The sequence below is a fragment of the Pseudorca crassidens genome, chromosome 8 (assembly GCF_039906515.1).
Source record: "Pseudorca crassidens isolate mPseCra1 chromosome 8, mPseCra1.hap1, whole genome shotgun sequence".
NCBI classification, from domain to species: Eukaryota; Metazoa; Chordata; class Mammalia; order Artiodactyla; family Delphinidae; genus Pseudorca; species Pseudorca crassidens.
In genome coordinates, this window is record NC_090303.1 from 54,930,497 (window position 1) to 54,945,649 (window position 15,153).

Here is a 15,153-nt window from a genome sequence, read left to right on the forward strand (position 1 = left end):
ATGAGAATTGCCACTCCAGCTTTCTTTTGATTTCCATTTGCATGGAATATCTTTTTCCATCCCCTCACTTTCAGTCTGTATGTGTCCCTAGGTCCGATGTGCGACTCTTGTAGACAGAATATACAGGTCTTGTTTTTGTATCCATTCAGCCAGTCTATGTCTTTTGGCTGGAGCATTTAATCGATTTACATTTAAGGTAATTATCGATATGTATGTTCCTATTACCATTTTCTTAGTTGTTTTGGGTTTGTTTTTGTAGGTCTTTTCCTTCTCTTGTGTTTCCTGCCTAGAGTAGTTCCTTTAGCATTTGTTGTGAAGCTGGTTTGGTGGTGCTGAGTTCTGTTAGCTTTTACTTGTCTGTAAAGTTTTTAATATCTCCATCGAATCTGACTGAGATCCTTGTTGGGTAGAGTAATCTTGGTTGTAGGTTTTTCCCTTTCATCACTTTAACTATGTCCTGCCACTCCCTTCTGGCTTGCAGAGTTTCTGCTGTAAGATCAGCTGTTAACTTTATTGGGACTCCCTTGTGTATTATTCGTTGCTCTTCCCTTGCTGCTTTCAGTATTTTTTCTTTGTATTTAATTTTTGATAGTTTGATTAATATGTGTCTTGGCTTGTTTCTCCTTGGATTTATCCTGTATGGGACTCTCTGTACTTCCTGGACTTGATTGACTCTTTCCTTTCCCATGTTTGGGAATTTTTCAACTATAATCTCTTCAAATATTTTCTCAGTTCCTTTCTTTTTCTCTTTTTCTTCTGGGACTCGATAATTCGAATGTTGGTGCATTTAATGTTTTCCCAGAGGTCTCTGAGACTGTCCTAAATTCTTTTCAATCTTTTTTCTTTATTTTGCTCTGCGGTAGTTATTTCCATTTTATCTTCCAGGTCAGTTATCCTTTCTTCTGCCTCAGTTATTCTGCTATTGATTCCTTCTAGAGAATTTTTAATTTCATTTATTCTGTTGTTCATCATTGTTTGTTTTTTCTTTAGTTCTTCTAGGTCATTGTTAAATGTCTATTTTATTTTCTCCATTCTATTTCCAAGATTTTGGATCACCTTTACTATCATTACTCTGAATTATTTTTCAGGTAGACTGCCTATTTCCTCTTCATTTGTTTGGTTTTGTGGGTTTTTACCTTGCTCCTTCATCTGCTGCGTATTTCTCTGTCTTCTCATTTTGCTTAACTTACTGTGCTTGGGGTCTCCTTTTCACAGGCTGCAGGTTTGTAGTTCCCATTGTTTCTGGTGTCTTCCCCCAGTGCATAAGGTTGGTTCAGTGGGTTGTGTAAGCTTCCTGGTGGAGGGGGCTGGTGCCTGTGTTCTGGTGGATGAGGCTGGATCTTGTCTTTCTGGTGGGAAGGACCACATCCGGTGGTGTGTTATGGGGTGTCTATGACCTTATTATGATTTTAGGCAGCCTCTCTGCTAATGGGTGGGGTTGTGTTCTTGTCTTGCTAGCTGTTTGGCATACGGTGTCCAGCACTGGCGCTTGCTGGTCATTGAGTGGAGCTGGGTCTTAGCGTTGAGACGGAGATCACTGGGAGAGCTCTCGCCGATTGATATTAATTGGGACCAGGACGTCTCTGTTGGTCCAATGTCCTGAACTCGACTCTCCCACCTCAGAGGCTCAGGCCTGACACCCAGCCGGAGTACCAAGACCCTGTCAGCCACATGGCTTGCAGAACTAGGTTGGAAAACTGCTAGGCGAGAGAAGGGGAGGCTCTGAACAGAGCCCAGCGTCACTGAGTCTTGAATATCGGTTTGCGTGACAGCTGCAAAACCCAGTACGTGTTGAGGCCCGGCACACAGAAGCTGGGGGACAGCCCGTGGTGGTCCCAGGGGTAGAAGTTGATGAGCTGCCCATGCTGGGCCTCGAAGGACAGCCAGGAGTCACCCAGTGGCAGTGCACACAGTAACTCGCAGGCCACATGCAGCTGGAAGGTGCAGCTGCACAGGTGGTGCAGCGCCAACGTGCGGAAGGCAGGGAGCACCAGTTCCTCCACGCGGGGCCCAAACTGGCACAGGTGCAGCTCACCCACTGGTCCAGTGCACACTTTGTAGAAAGTCAAATTGGCAAAATGAAGTATCTGGCAAAGGGGCACATGCTGGGTGGCAGAGCCTGGCCACAGCCACCCAAAGGGCTCTCTCCCTATTAGGAAGCATTTTAAACTTCATTTTTCCAAAGCTGAATTTTGACTGTGAATCCACAAACCTTTTCAGTATACATATGCAAATTATATATATATATATAATCTTTGTACTTTTCTGTAACTGTATTTGAATGTTCCAAAATTTTCATTAGGTAAGTCATTCTTGAAACCCAATAAGTCTCCTTCAATAATATCTCCTAAGTGATAATCACACAGATGCGCACATCACCCACACACACACACACACACACACACACACACATATATGCAACAGTTCTTTTAATGCACAAACTCTTCACAATTTTCTTGCTTTTTATAATGGGCATATTTCAGTATGAAGCAGTAGAGTGTGGTGTTCTGATCCTATTTCTTTAAATAAAGCTGAAAATAGAATTGGAATGCTGAGGCTTGAATTTTAATAGATTCATCATTTTGACAGCATTATTTAATGTGGATTTCAGAACTCCAGGCAAATCTTTACATATCAGAGATTCTCTGTGAATAGAAAAATGTAATACTTCAATTTCAGAGTTTTCGAATTGAACTTAATGTGTAAACCTTCCACATCGCTGCTGCACCATCAACATACAAAGCTTTGCAGTATTTCAATACGCTGTTATTTTTTACAAAGGATTCATCTACCAGGTGAATATGTCATCTCCAAAGTTTGTTCTGTTGGTTTATTTCAAATCACATAATTTTTCTCAGCATTTCCCTTCAGAGATTCTAAATGAAAAGTAAGAAGAATTAAATTTCCCAGGCTGATTCCCTATAGGCTGGTCTTCCTGAGAGTGTTGGGTAAATGCAGAGCAAGGCTAGTTGGAAACTCAAACTGCTCCATAGAAAAGAGGTACAGAGAAGCAGTAAGGAATTCAATTATGTGAGAATGCTGAGGCAGTGGTGGATCAGGGTTGGAAGCCAGTGATTTGTTCTGTCATATATCTACAATTGCAAAGCATAGACCCCAGTCCTTGATCACAGGAGAGGGGCTTGTGCTCTCCTACTATGGCAGAGCAGTGCTGCTGGACAAAGTTCTATCACATTATACAGCTGTGACTTCAATCCTCAGCCCACGGTCCAGGTCATGTGATGATGCTTCTTCAGCCAGGGACTAGCTCTCATCATGATATCTAGATGCCTTATATTCCTATGTGCTTCTCCATTGCCTTTACAGGAGGAACTACAAATCCACTAGTCCTCCTATATCAGAAGTTTCTCAATATAAACATCATTCCATGCCTGATGTGTGTGTTCTTGGGTTACTTGTCCTCATTTGTCTGACAGTTTGGTGCAGAAAGCCAAACCCATCACAGCCTTCAAAGGGATCCTAGGGACTAAAGATCAAAAACATATCAAAGGGAGGTTAAGAAAGTACTCTTCTGGGAGTAGTAGAGTTCATCAATGATAATGATTCGAATTGCAGGTCACTAATTTGTCACTTATCTCCTGTGTTGACTGTATCCTGAACCAGAAACCAAGGATAACATTATTTTGTTGTTATTAATGGTCTTGAAGGGAGTTTCCCAGAAATAAGCAGGTTCCATGAAGAGGAGTAGGCAATAAAGTTACAATTTGCTAAGCTATATGGGAGGAATGATGCTCTTATTCTTTCATCTTTCATCTTTCACCTTCCTCTGAAACTAAGTACAGTAGTCCAAGACAGGATTGTGTTGCTAGGGTGCTACGTGTTCTATGTAAAAGGAAATAAAGATAGAAATGGCCTAAAATGCATGGCCTGGTTGACTATCCCTCCTCCCAGAAAGACAGGTAATACCCAAGGGTACCAAGTAACCTGACAGAATCACTCAGTAGACCCTTCTAAGGAATCTCCCTCTTGCAAGGCTGTATAATGGCTTGTAGATAAAGAAGCCAAATATGATGAGACTGATGGTGTTCCCAGCCTTAATTTATGTGAAATAAATAAGTTAAATTAAAAATAAAATAAAATAGATTAATAAAATGAAGTACTGGGAGGTAGGAATGGGGGCTTCCTTCAACTTTCAAAAGAGTGGGTGGAATTGAACCAACTGCTTAAAACCTAAGATACAGGGTATATAAGGAGAGGGCTCAGAACTTCCCAGAAATGAAGACAAAAGGGATTTCAAAACTATAGTCTGTATTCTACATTTGGTAGTATATATAATTCCATGCCACTCAATTCTTCCCAGCTTACTCTTGTCCCTCCCCGTGTCCTCAAGTCCATTCTCTACGACTGCGTCTTTATTCCTGTCCTGCCCCTAGGTTCTTCATAACTTTTTTTTTTTTTTTAAACATAGATAGCTAGTGGGAAGCAGCCACATAGCACAGGGAGATCAGCTCACCTTGACCACCTAGAGGGGTGGGATAGGGAGGGTGTGAGGGAGACGCAAGAGGGAAGAGATATGGGGATATATGTATAGGTAAACCTGATTCACTTTGTTGTAAAGCAGAAACTAACACACCATTGTAAAGCAATTATACTCCAATAAAGATGTTAAAAAAAACCCAACAAAACTGTAGCCTCTCCCTACAAGATTAAGCTCATTAAGTGACTGGTCCAAAAGGGTAGTCAGGGGCCTCTGATTTGCAGAAGCATTGCCTATCCAACTGTGGATACACCCCAATACAGTTCCAGAATTTGAGATATTGTTCTATTTACCATTGGAATATCGAGATATCATCCAAACTAACAACAAAACACTCTTCACTGACCTGGAAACACGGTAGTCTGGTTCTGGTATGGAATCTATCATCATGTCCCATTTTGGCCACAGAATATAGCACACAGGAGAAACTTACTCGAAAACCCTAGGAGTCTGCATTATGGTCTCTTTGGGATGAAGCAGAGGCTCCATGCATTGTCCCTTTCTATCCTTTAAGTGCAATTGGATCTATTGGGTTAAAGCAGGTTGCCCTGAAACCTCGACCTATTGCAGATCCTTCTTTTGTTCTGGGCTCCTTGCAAAATCTGAAGTTTACTCAGTAAACGGGTTGAAAAAGCATCTTCAGATATGAAATATGTTAACTTTAATATTCAGAGAAGCCCACCAACTGTTGTGATTCTCCCTTTGTGTGGAGCAGTACGTAATGGTAGGAGAGAGGGCTACATGCTATGCATGTCATGGCCACTATGGGTCAATATAAATAACATAAATGTAAGTTGCAATGTTTTGGGTTATATTTGTCTAGAGGAACATTTTTGGCAAGAAAAAGATGAACAACTGTTAATCAAAGACTTATTATCTCCTTCCCAATTAATGACAGCCAATATAATTCATAATCAAATTATTAAATTGAAATGCTGTTCAGTGGCATTTGCTATATAAATAAATTTGAATCTTACACTAATTTGATTATAAATATTAATAATAACCAAATAATAATTTTTCTGGATCCAGTTATAGAGTTTTTTAAACCATCTACCCTTGCTTCGTCTTTCATTCCTCCCCAGTTGTTGAGCCCTGAGGTTGGTTGTCTATGTTTTAATGTTTATATACATGTACACATTAGCCTCTTCTGCCCAATAAACGCTTGTGTCCTTGGAGTCTTAAAACATATATATTTTTTCTTTCTAGTGCAAAGCTTTGTTCATAATGGATGGCTTTCTTCTCTTTCTTGAGAGAAATAATAACAGGAACACAAACACTGGTGGTGGGGTGTCCACTAGAAAGCTTCACGCTCTGTAAGAACTGCTTTACTTCAAACAAACAAGTACCACAATCACAGTGATTTACTTACCTTGCCTGTACGTGGGATTACACCCTGTGGGAATGAATGTACATTAAAAATCCTAAATAATGGCAGTGAATTTGGCTAGAAATTATGCATGTGGGTTGTATAATGTTTTGGCTTGCCTCAAATTCATCATAATAGGTTTGGATACTTTTTCATAATAATTTACTTAGAAAAATACATTCAAATTTTCATATCCTTGGATAATGCAATTCCTGTCAAGAGAAGGATTACTAATTCCCATAATGATTCATTCTATACTCAACTCCAGAGAATGCAGGAGTCTAGAAGAAGGTATCATTTTGCAATAAATGTCACAAACATGTTTTATCTAAATAGCTCAAACACAGCACTGACAAAATTTAGTTCGACATAATTTATACCCTTCACTGGCCAAAGTAATCTATGGGTTTCTTCAAGTTGCTTTTGTCTATAAAATAAATTCAATTTGCTTTACCACATGAAGCACAAATTTAAAGCAATATTTCATAAATCTCTGTCACTGAAGATTAAAGCAATCTTTAATTTACAAATACTGCTACCAGCCTATAAGCTTTATGTTGCTAGGGCTTGAAAATTGAGTTAGACAACATAAAGCTGATTTTCAACCTCACCTGCTAATAAAGGCAAGATTTCTAATAAAATAAGAAGAGATAAACCATTATTAAATGTCCCTAAAGATCTCGTATGTGCACTAATATGGCTCTAAATTCTTATTTGTCTGAACAGGATGGTTTTAATAGAGCACAAAGGATGAGGCATTTAAAATGTGTCCACAGTTATCTGTCATAGTAACTCCACTTGGTAAATTTCATGCAATGTTTGCATCTGCTGCATAAGGCCAAGAAGCTGCATAAGGTTCTTCGCCCTTGTTGGAAAACACATATTACCAGTAGATTCTTTCATTTAAGATGACTGTCTCAACACTATGTACCAGTCACAAGCTCAAAGTGAAATGGAATGCAATTAAACTCTATGCAAATGTATATATTAAATTTCTAACAGGCTAGTGCCTAGCTATGGCAAAAACTTCTATTTCAAAAACAAATACAAGTATGTGACATCTATGAAACTGACTTCTCTTTAATTAATTAGAACACGCTTGACTACCCACTAAGTACAAGGCACTGTACTAAGCAATTTACATGTCTTATCGCGTTTAATTTTCACAACAACTCTATAAAGTAGTTCTGTTATTGGCCCTTTTTCAAAAGAGAAAACTGAGGCACAGAGAAGTTAAACCATTCCAAGGCCTCACAACTACTAAAGGTTAAAGTGTATTTTTCTTAATTAACAGACCAGTTTTTAGAGCAGTTTAAGGTTTACAGAAAATTGAGCAGAAAGTATAGAGAATTCCCATATACTCTCTTTTCCCCCTCCCCAACCTCCTGCACACAGTTTCCCCTATTATTAATACTTTGTTATTATGGTACATTTGTTACATGATGACACACTGTCATTAATAAAATCATAGCTTACATTAGGGTTCACTTTGTGTTATAGCGTTTCATGGGTTTTGACAAACGCATATTCACCATAATAGTATCAGACAATAGTTTTACTTCCCTAAAAATTACCTGTGCTCTACTTTTCATCCTTCCTTCCCTCTTGCCAAATCCCTAGCAATCACTGATCATTTACTGTCTCTATAGTTGTGCCTTTTGCAGTGTCATATCATTGGAATCATACAGAATGCAGTCTTTTCAGACTGGTTTCTTTCACTTAGTAACTATGCATTTAAAGTTTTTTCATGTCTCTTCATGGCTTGATAGCTAATTTTTTATCCCTTTGCTTAGATACATCAAAGTTTATTTATTCATTCAACTAATGAAGGACATCTTGGATGCTCCCAAATTTTGGAGATTATGGGTAAAGCTGCTATAAACATTCATATACAGTTTTTTTGCGTGGACGTAAGTTTTCAATTCATTTGAGTAATTACCCAGCAGCTCTGTGTTAGTTTCCTGGGCAGCTGAAACAAAGTACCACAAACTGGGTGCCTAAAAACAACAGAAATTTATTGTCTCACAGTTCTGGAGGTTAGAAGTCTGAAATTAAGATGTCAGCACTAGGGGTTCCTTCTGAGAGCTGCAAGGAAGAATCTGTTTCATGCTACTCTCTAGTTTCTGGTGATGTGCTGGCAATCGTTGGTGTTCCTGGGCTTGTAGATGCTTTACTCCAATCTCTGCCTTCTTCATGTGGTGTTTTCCTCTGTGTCATCACTTTGTCTTTGCTGTGACATCTGTCTCTGTGTTCAAATTTCCCTGTTTTATAACGACACCAATCATGTTGGATTAGGGCCCAATTTAATGACCTAATTTTAAATTAATAAACTTTCTAAAGACTCTGTTTCCAAACAAGATCACAATGTGAAGGACTGAGAGTTAGGATTTCAACGTATCTTTCTGGGGCAATGCAAATCAATCCACAATAAGGGCAATTGCTGGATCATAACGTAAGACTATGCTTAGTTTAAAAAAAAAATGCCAAACTGTCTTTCAAAATGTCTGTACCATTTTGCATTGCCACCAGCAATGAGTGAGAGTTCCTATTGCTCCACATCCTCACAAGCATTTGGTGTTGTCAGTGTCTTGGATTTTACTCATTCTAATTGGTGTACAGCGGTATCTTGCTGTTTAAATTTGCAATTCCCTGATGAGATATTATGTTGAACATCTTTTTATATGCTTATTTGCCATCTATATATCTTCTTCGCAGAGTTGTCTATTCACATTGTTTGCCCATTTTTTAATTGGGTTGTTTATTTTCTTATTATCGAGCTTTTAAGTGTTCCTTGTATATTTTAGGGACAATACTTTATTAGATATGTGTTTTGCAAAGATTTTCTCCAAGTCTATGGCTTGTATTTTAATTGTTTTAACAGGGACTTTCAAAGAGCAGAAGCTTTTAACTTTAATGAAGTCCAACTTATTTTTTTCTTTCTTAGATCATGATTTTGGTTTATATATAAAAGTCATCCCTAAACCCAAGGTCACCTAGAAGTTATCTTCTAGAAGTTTTATAGTTTTGTGTTTTACATTTAGGTCTCTGATCCACTTTTAGTAAACTTTAGTTAAAAGTGTAGGATTATTTTTATTTACTTATTTTTGCATGTGGATGTCCAGTAGTTCCAGCACCATTTCTTGGAAAGATTATCCTATCTCCACTGAGTTTTTGTCATGATTGGGTGTTAGATTTTTTTCCATTGCCTTAGTTTCTTTGTCAAATATAAGTTTACCAATTTTTGTAGGTCTATGTCTGGGCTCTCTATTCTGTTCCACTGATCTATTTGTCTATTGTTTCACCATTACCACACAATGTTGTTTACTGTAGTTCTATAGTAAGTATGATAAGTAAGTCAGAGACTGTTAGTCTTTCAACTCTATTCTTCAATACTGTTTTGGCTATTTTGGATCTTTTGCACTTCATTATAAACTTTCAAATCAGTCTGTCATTATTCACAAAATATTTTCCTGGGATTTTAACTGGCATTGCATTGGATCTATAGATAAAGTTATGAAGAATAGACATCTTAACAATATTGAATCTTCCCATGCATGAACATGGAATATCTCTCCATTTATTTATATCTCCTTTGATTTCTTTCATCAAGAGTTTTCTAGTTTTTCTCATATAGATGTAGTATGAATTTTGTTAGACTTATACCTAAGTATTTCATTTTTTGAAATACAAATGGTGCTGTGTTTTTATTTTCATATTAACAGTATTGTCTTTTTAATTTCAGATACAGTTGTTCACTGCTGGTATACAGGAAATGATTTTTTAATATTAACCTTGTATCCTGCAACTTCGTTATAATTTCTTATCAGTGCAAGGAGTTGTTTTCTTGGTTCTTTGGGATTTTTTATGTAAAAATGTCATCTATAAACAAAGACAACGTTATGGCTTCCTTCCCATTCTGTATAATTTTTAGTTCCTTTTCTTGTCTTATTGCATTAGCTAGGACTTCCACTACAATGCTGAATAGGAGTAGTGAGAAGGGACATCGTTGCCTTGTTCCTGATCTTAGGGAGAAGGTTTTGTTTCTCATCATTTAAATATGATGTTAGGTGTAGGGTTTTTGTGGATGTTATCAAGTTGAAAAAGTTTTCCTATCTTCCTCATTTGCTGAGAATTTTTTGTCATGAATGGGTGTTAGACTCCTTTTAAATACTTTTTATAGATCTATTGATGTAATTATGTTTTTTCTCTATTAGCCTATTAATATGATGAGTTATATTAATCGATTTTGGAATTTTGAAGCAGCCTTGCATACCTAGGATAAATCCACTCAGTTGTGATGTATAATTGTTTATACATTGTTGGATTTGATTTGCTAATACTTTGTTGGGGATGTTTGCATGTAAGTTCACAGGAGATATTGGTCTGTAGTTTTCCTCTCTTATAATGTCTTTGTCTGTTTTTGGTACAGGAGTGCATTTTGTTTGTTTTTGGATTTTTTTGCGGTACGTGGGCCTCTCACGGTTGCGGCCTCTCCCATGGGGGAGCACAGGCTCCGGACACGCAGGCTCAGCAGCCACGGCTCACGGGCCCAGCCACTCCGCGGCATGTAGGATCCTCCCGGACCGGGGCACGAACCCGCGTCCCCGGCATCAGCAGGCAGACTCTCAACAACTGCGCCACCAGGGAAGCCCCAGGAGTGCATTTTGAAACCATAGTTTGATTCCAGAACTCACGCTCTTAACTACCATATTCTACTATCTGAATGGGTTGAGTTTTAACTGTAAACCAAGCATTGTTAGGTGTTTTCAAACATATTGTCTCATTTTTCTGAATCATATAAGTGGAGAAAAGATAATCCTGGCAGAAATAAGCAAATCTGTCTCATTTCTAAAATGAGTAAAATAATAGTGCCCCCTACAAGCTTTTTGTAAGGAATAAACTACACAGTGAATGATAAACACTTAATACAGTACTTAACACTTCACAAACAATGTGTTGATGAGGTGATAATCATATGGTAATTTAATGCTTTTTCTGTTCTGACCAATAACTATACTACTATTAGACATTTCTGTCTATATGATCCATTGGTTCTTCAAAATCAGCCTCACCAACCTAAAATCTCTATTTCCATTCTTAAACCCTATTCTCTTCCATGTTTCCTGTCTCCTTTAACAGTTACAAAGCTGACTTGGACAGCAAGCTATAAAATGTGGAGCCATTTTTTAATTTCTTCCTTACCCCAAACCAACTGATCAAATTCTGCTCAAGTTTATTCCTAAATACTGGAGAATTCTACTAACCCCCTCTATTGTGGTACTATTTGTTTAACTTTATGTTCTCAATACTGTTTCCCCTAACTATAGAAAGAGCTTCCTAGGGCATCTCCCTACTTTAATTATTTTATCCAATCCATTTTATACCCTGCTGCCAGAATCATATTTCTGACTAAGCTTAAGACTATGTTTAAATTCACCTCACTGCCTATTTTATTATAGCATTCAATAACTTTAGCAAGCTACACAGATTAGCCATAAATCTAGACACATATGTTACCTTCCTACATTCACAACTTCTACTCAAGCCAAACTATACTCCCCTCCTTTCTCTGAGTACTTATTCCAAGTGTGTGTGTGTGTGTGTGTGTGTGTATGTGTGTGTGCATGCGTGTGTGTGTGTGAGAGAGAGAGATGCATATATGTAGCCATGCTATTTGTTTTATACAGCTATTTGTTTTATACATGCTATTTGTTTTATGCCTTGGCTCTCTCTCTCACTTCCAAAATATCTCATTCATCTATCAATCCATAAAAGCCCAAAAGAGATTCCTCTTCTCTTCTGAAGGTTTTATAGACATTACTCTAATATAGCTCTTTGCTCCAGGTTTCCACATCTTTTTCTTCAACTTATATAGCATTTCATATACCGTTTTACAGATTTATGTGCCTGCCTTCCTGCTACATGTGAGTTCCTTGAGATCAGGAATTTACATAATTGATTTTTGTACCCACAGTGCTGGGCACATAGTTAATATTCAACAAATCTTGTTAAATTGCAGGCATAAATATTTTAAATAATACTCCTAGATTTTACTTTCCTGTTTTTAAAGCAAGTGAAAATGTAAGACCCAAAGTTACTATTACAAATGGTGATGACTAAAGGAGAAATATAAAATCAAATATTTTAAGAGTAATAATAAAAAAATAGATGATCACATTTTCATGAAGCAAAAAATTTACATGAACTTCAATCATCACTGTAAATATCAATAAGATTGTTTAAAGGAACCTAAATACCCTATAAGAGATCTTACTGTACCACTTTTTTAAACATTTAGAGGAATTTTTTAGACAATTACAATGAGATTGCATCAGAGCATAGAAACATTTCATCAATACATATTTTCAGTAATTTATTGATATAAAATTACCATGTATGAAAAGACTGATGCTTCCAGAGCAATCATATTATAATATTGTAACACATTTTCTCAAGTTCCATCATCTAGGATCACTGAAATAAAGGATATGACGCTGCTCAGCAGAGCATAGCAGAGAAACTCTACAGACTAAATCATGTTCCTTAGTAGAGGCAAAAGTTCTCGCTGAAGTTTCAACCTGAGGTATAAATACCTATCTTAGGATGGAGCAAAACTTTTTATTCATGAATCTACTTCTGACCTCCTGTCCTGTGTCTATCAGAAGAAAGGAATGACATGCTCTAGAGTGGCAGAAATCAACTGTGTTCAGCCTGCAGTGAATTATTGTACAATCCATGAACTAAGAATGGTTTTTATATTTTTAAAAGTTATAAAAAATATGAGACATAGACCATGCATGGCCACTAAACCTAGAATATTTTCTCTATGGCCCTATGGAAAAAGTTTGCCAACCCTCCCTTTAGAGCAGCTCTGTCTAGTAGAAATGTCTATGATGATGGAAATGTTCTGTATCTCTCTTGTCCCAATACGGTAGTCACAAAACTCATGCAGCTAGTGAGTATTTGAAATGTGGCTAGCACAACTGAGGAAACGGATTTTAACTGCATTTAAATTAATTCAAATTTAGATAGCCATATTTGTCTGGTAGCAACCACACAGGACAGCCTAGCACAATTTCTCCTGTTCCAACAGTCTGAACCTTTAAATGCCATGAACAATGGTTGGAATAGAAGCCAAGCTGCCATTACCTAATCAGGACTTAGTTATTCGGGTAATGTAACTCCAAGAACATTTTCCTCCTCTTCCATTTTGTATCCTCTATTATTCTCTCTCACTCATTTCCTTTTAATACATCTTCAGCCACCTTGCTATCCTACTCTCTTGTCTTGAAACTGAAACTGTAATTAAGAATCTTCCAACAAACAAAGGCTCAGGACCAGATGGCTTCACAGGCGAATTCTATCAAACATTTAGAGAAGAGTAAACACCTATCGTTTTCAAACTCTTCCAAAAAATTGAACAGGGAGGAACACTCCCAAACTCATTCTACGAGGCCTCCATCACCCTGATATGAAAACCAGACAAACATATCACAAAAAAAGAAAATTACAGACTAATATCACTGATGAACATACACGTAAAAATCCTCAACAAAATACTAGCAAACAGAATCCAACAACACATTAAAGAGATCATACAGCATGATCAAGTGGGATTTACCCCAGGGATGCAAGGATTCTTCAATATATGGAAATAAATCAATGTGATACACCATATTAACAAATTAAAGAATAAAAACCATATGATCATCTCAATAGATGCAGAAAAAGCTTTTGACAAAATTCAACACCCATTTATGATAAAAACTCTCCAGAAAGTGGGCATAGAGGGAACCTACCTCAACATAATAAAGGCCATATATGACAAACCCACAGCAAACATCATTCTCAATGGTGAAAAACTGAAAGCATTTCCTCTAAGATCAGGAACAAGGAAGTCCACTCTCGCCACTATGATTCAACATAGTTTTGGAAGTCCTAGCCACGACAATCAGAGAAGAAAAAGAAATAAAAGGAATACAGAGTGGAAAAGAAGTAAAACTTAAATTCCATATATATGTGTATATATGTGTATTCCAAAATACTTAGGAATAAACATACCTAAGGATCAAAAGACCTGTACTCAGAAAACTATAAAACACTGATGAAAGAAATCAAAGATGACACAAACAGATGGAGAGATACACCATGCTCCTGGATTGGAAGAATCAATATTGTGAAAATGACTATACTGCCCAAAGCAATCTACATGTTCAATGCAATCCCTATCAAATTACCAATGGCATTTTTCATAGAATTAGAAAAAAAAACTTTAAAATTTGTATGGAAACACAAAAGACCCCAAATAGCCAAAGCAATCTTGAGAAAGAAAAACAGAGCTAGAGGAATCAGGCTCCCTGACTTCAGACTATACTACAAGCTACAGTAATTAAGATAGTATGGTACCAGCACAAAAAAAGAAATATAGATCAATGGTACTGGGTAGAAAGCCCAGATATAAACCCGCGCACCATACCTAATCTATGACAAAGGAGGCAAGAATATACAATGGAGAAAAGACAGCCTCTTCAATAAATGATGATGGGAAAACTGGACAACTGCATGTAAAAGAACGAAATTAGAACACTCCCTAACACCACACACAAAAATAAACTCAAAATGGATTAAAGACCCAAATGTAAGGCCAGACACTCTAAAACTCTTAGGCAGAACACTCTATGACATAAATCACAGCAAGATCCTTTTTGACCCACCTCCTAGAGAAATGGGAATAAAAACAAAAATAAACAAATCGGACCTAATGAAACTTAAAAGCTTTGCACAGCAAAGGAAACCATAAACAAGATGAAAGGACAACACTCAGAATGGGAGAAAATATTTTCAAAGGAAGCAACTGACAAAGGATTAATCTCCAAAATATACAAGTAGCTCATGCAACTCAATAGCAAGAAAACAAACAACCCAATCCAAAAATGGGCAGAAGACCTAAATAGATATTTCTCCAAAGAACATATACAGACTGCCCACAAACACATGAAAGGATGCTCAACATCACTAATCATTAGAGAAATGCAAATCAAAACTACAATGAGGTATCAACTCACACAGGTCAGAATGGCCATCATCAAAATATCTACAAACAATAAATTCTGGAGAGGCTGCAGAGAAAAGGGAACCCTGTTGTACTGTTGCTGGGAATGTAAATTAATACAGCCACTGTGGAGAACAGTATGGAGGTTCCCCAAAAAACTAAAAATAGAACTACCATATGACCCAGCAATCCCAATACTGGGCATATACTCTGAGAAAACCATAATTCAAAAAGACA

General features: G+C 37.2%; 1 long non-coding RNA gene across 1 annotated transcript in view; it reads right to left on the bottom strand.

The window, feature by feature from the left end:
• Positions 1-15,153, bottom strand: part of LOC137229093 (uncharacterized) — a 410,710-nt gene that overhangs the window by 20,019 nt on the left and 375,538 nt on the right. The window lies entirely within an intron of this gene.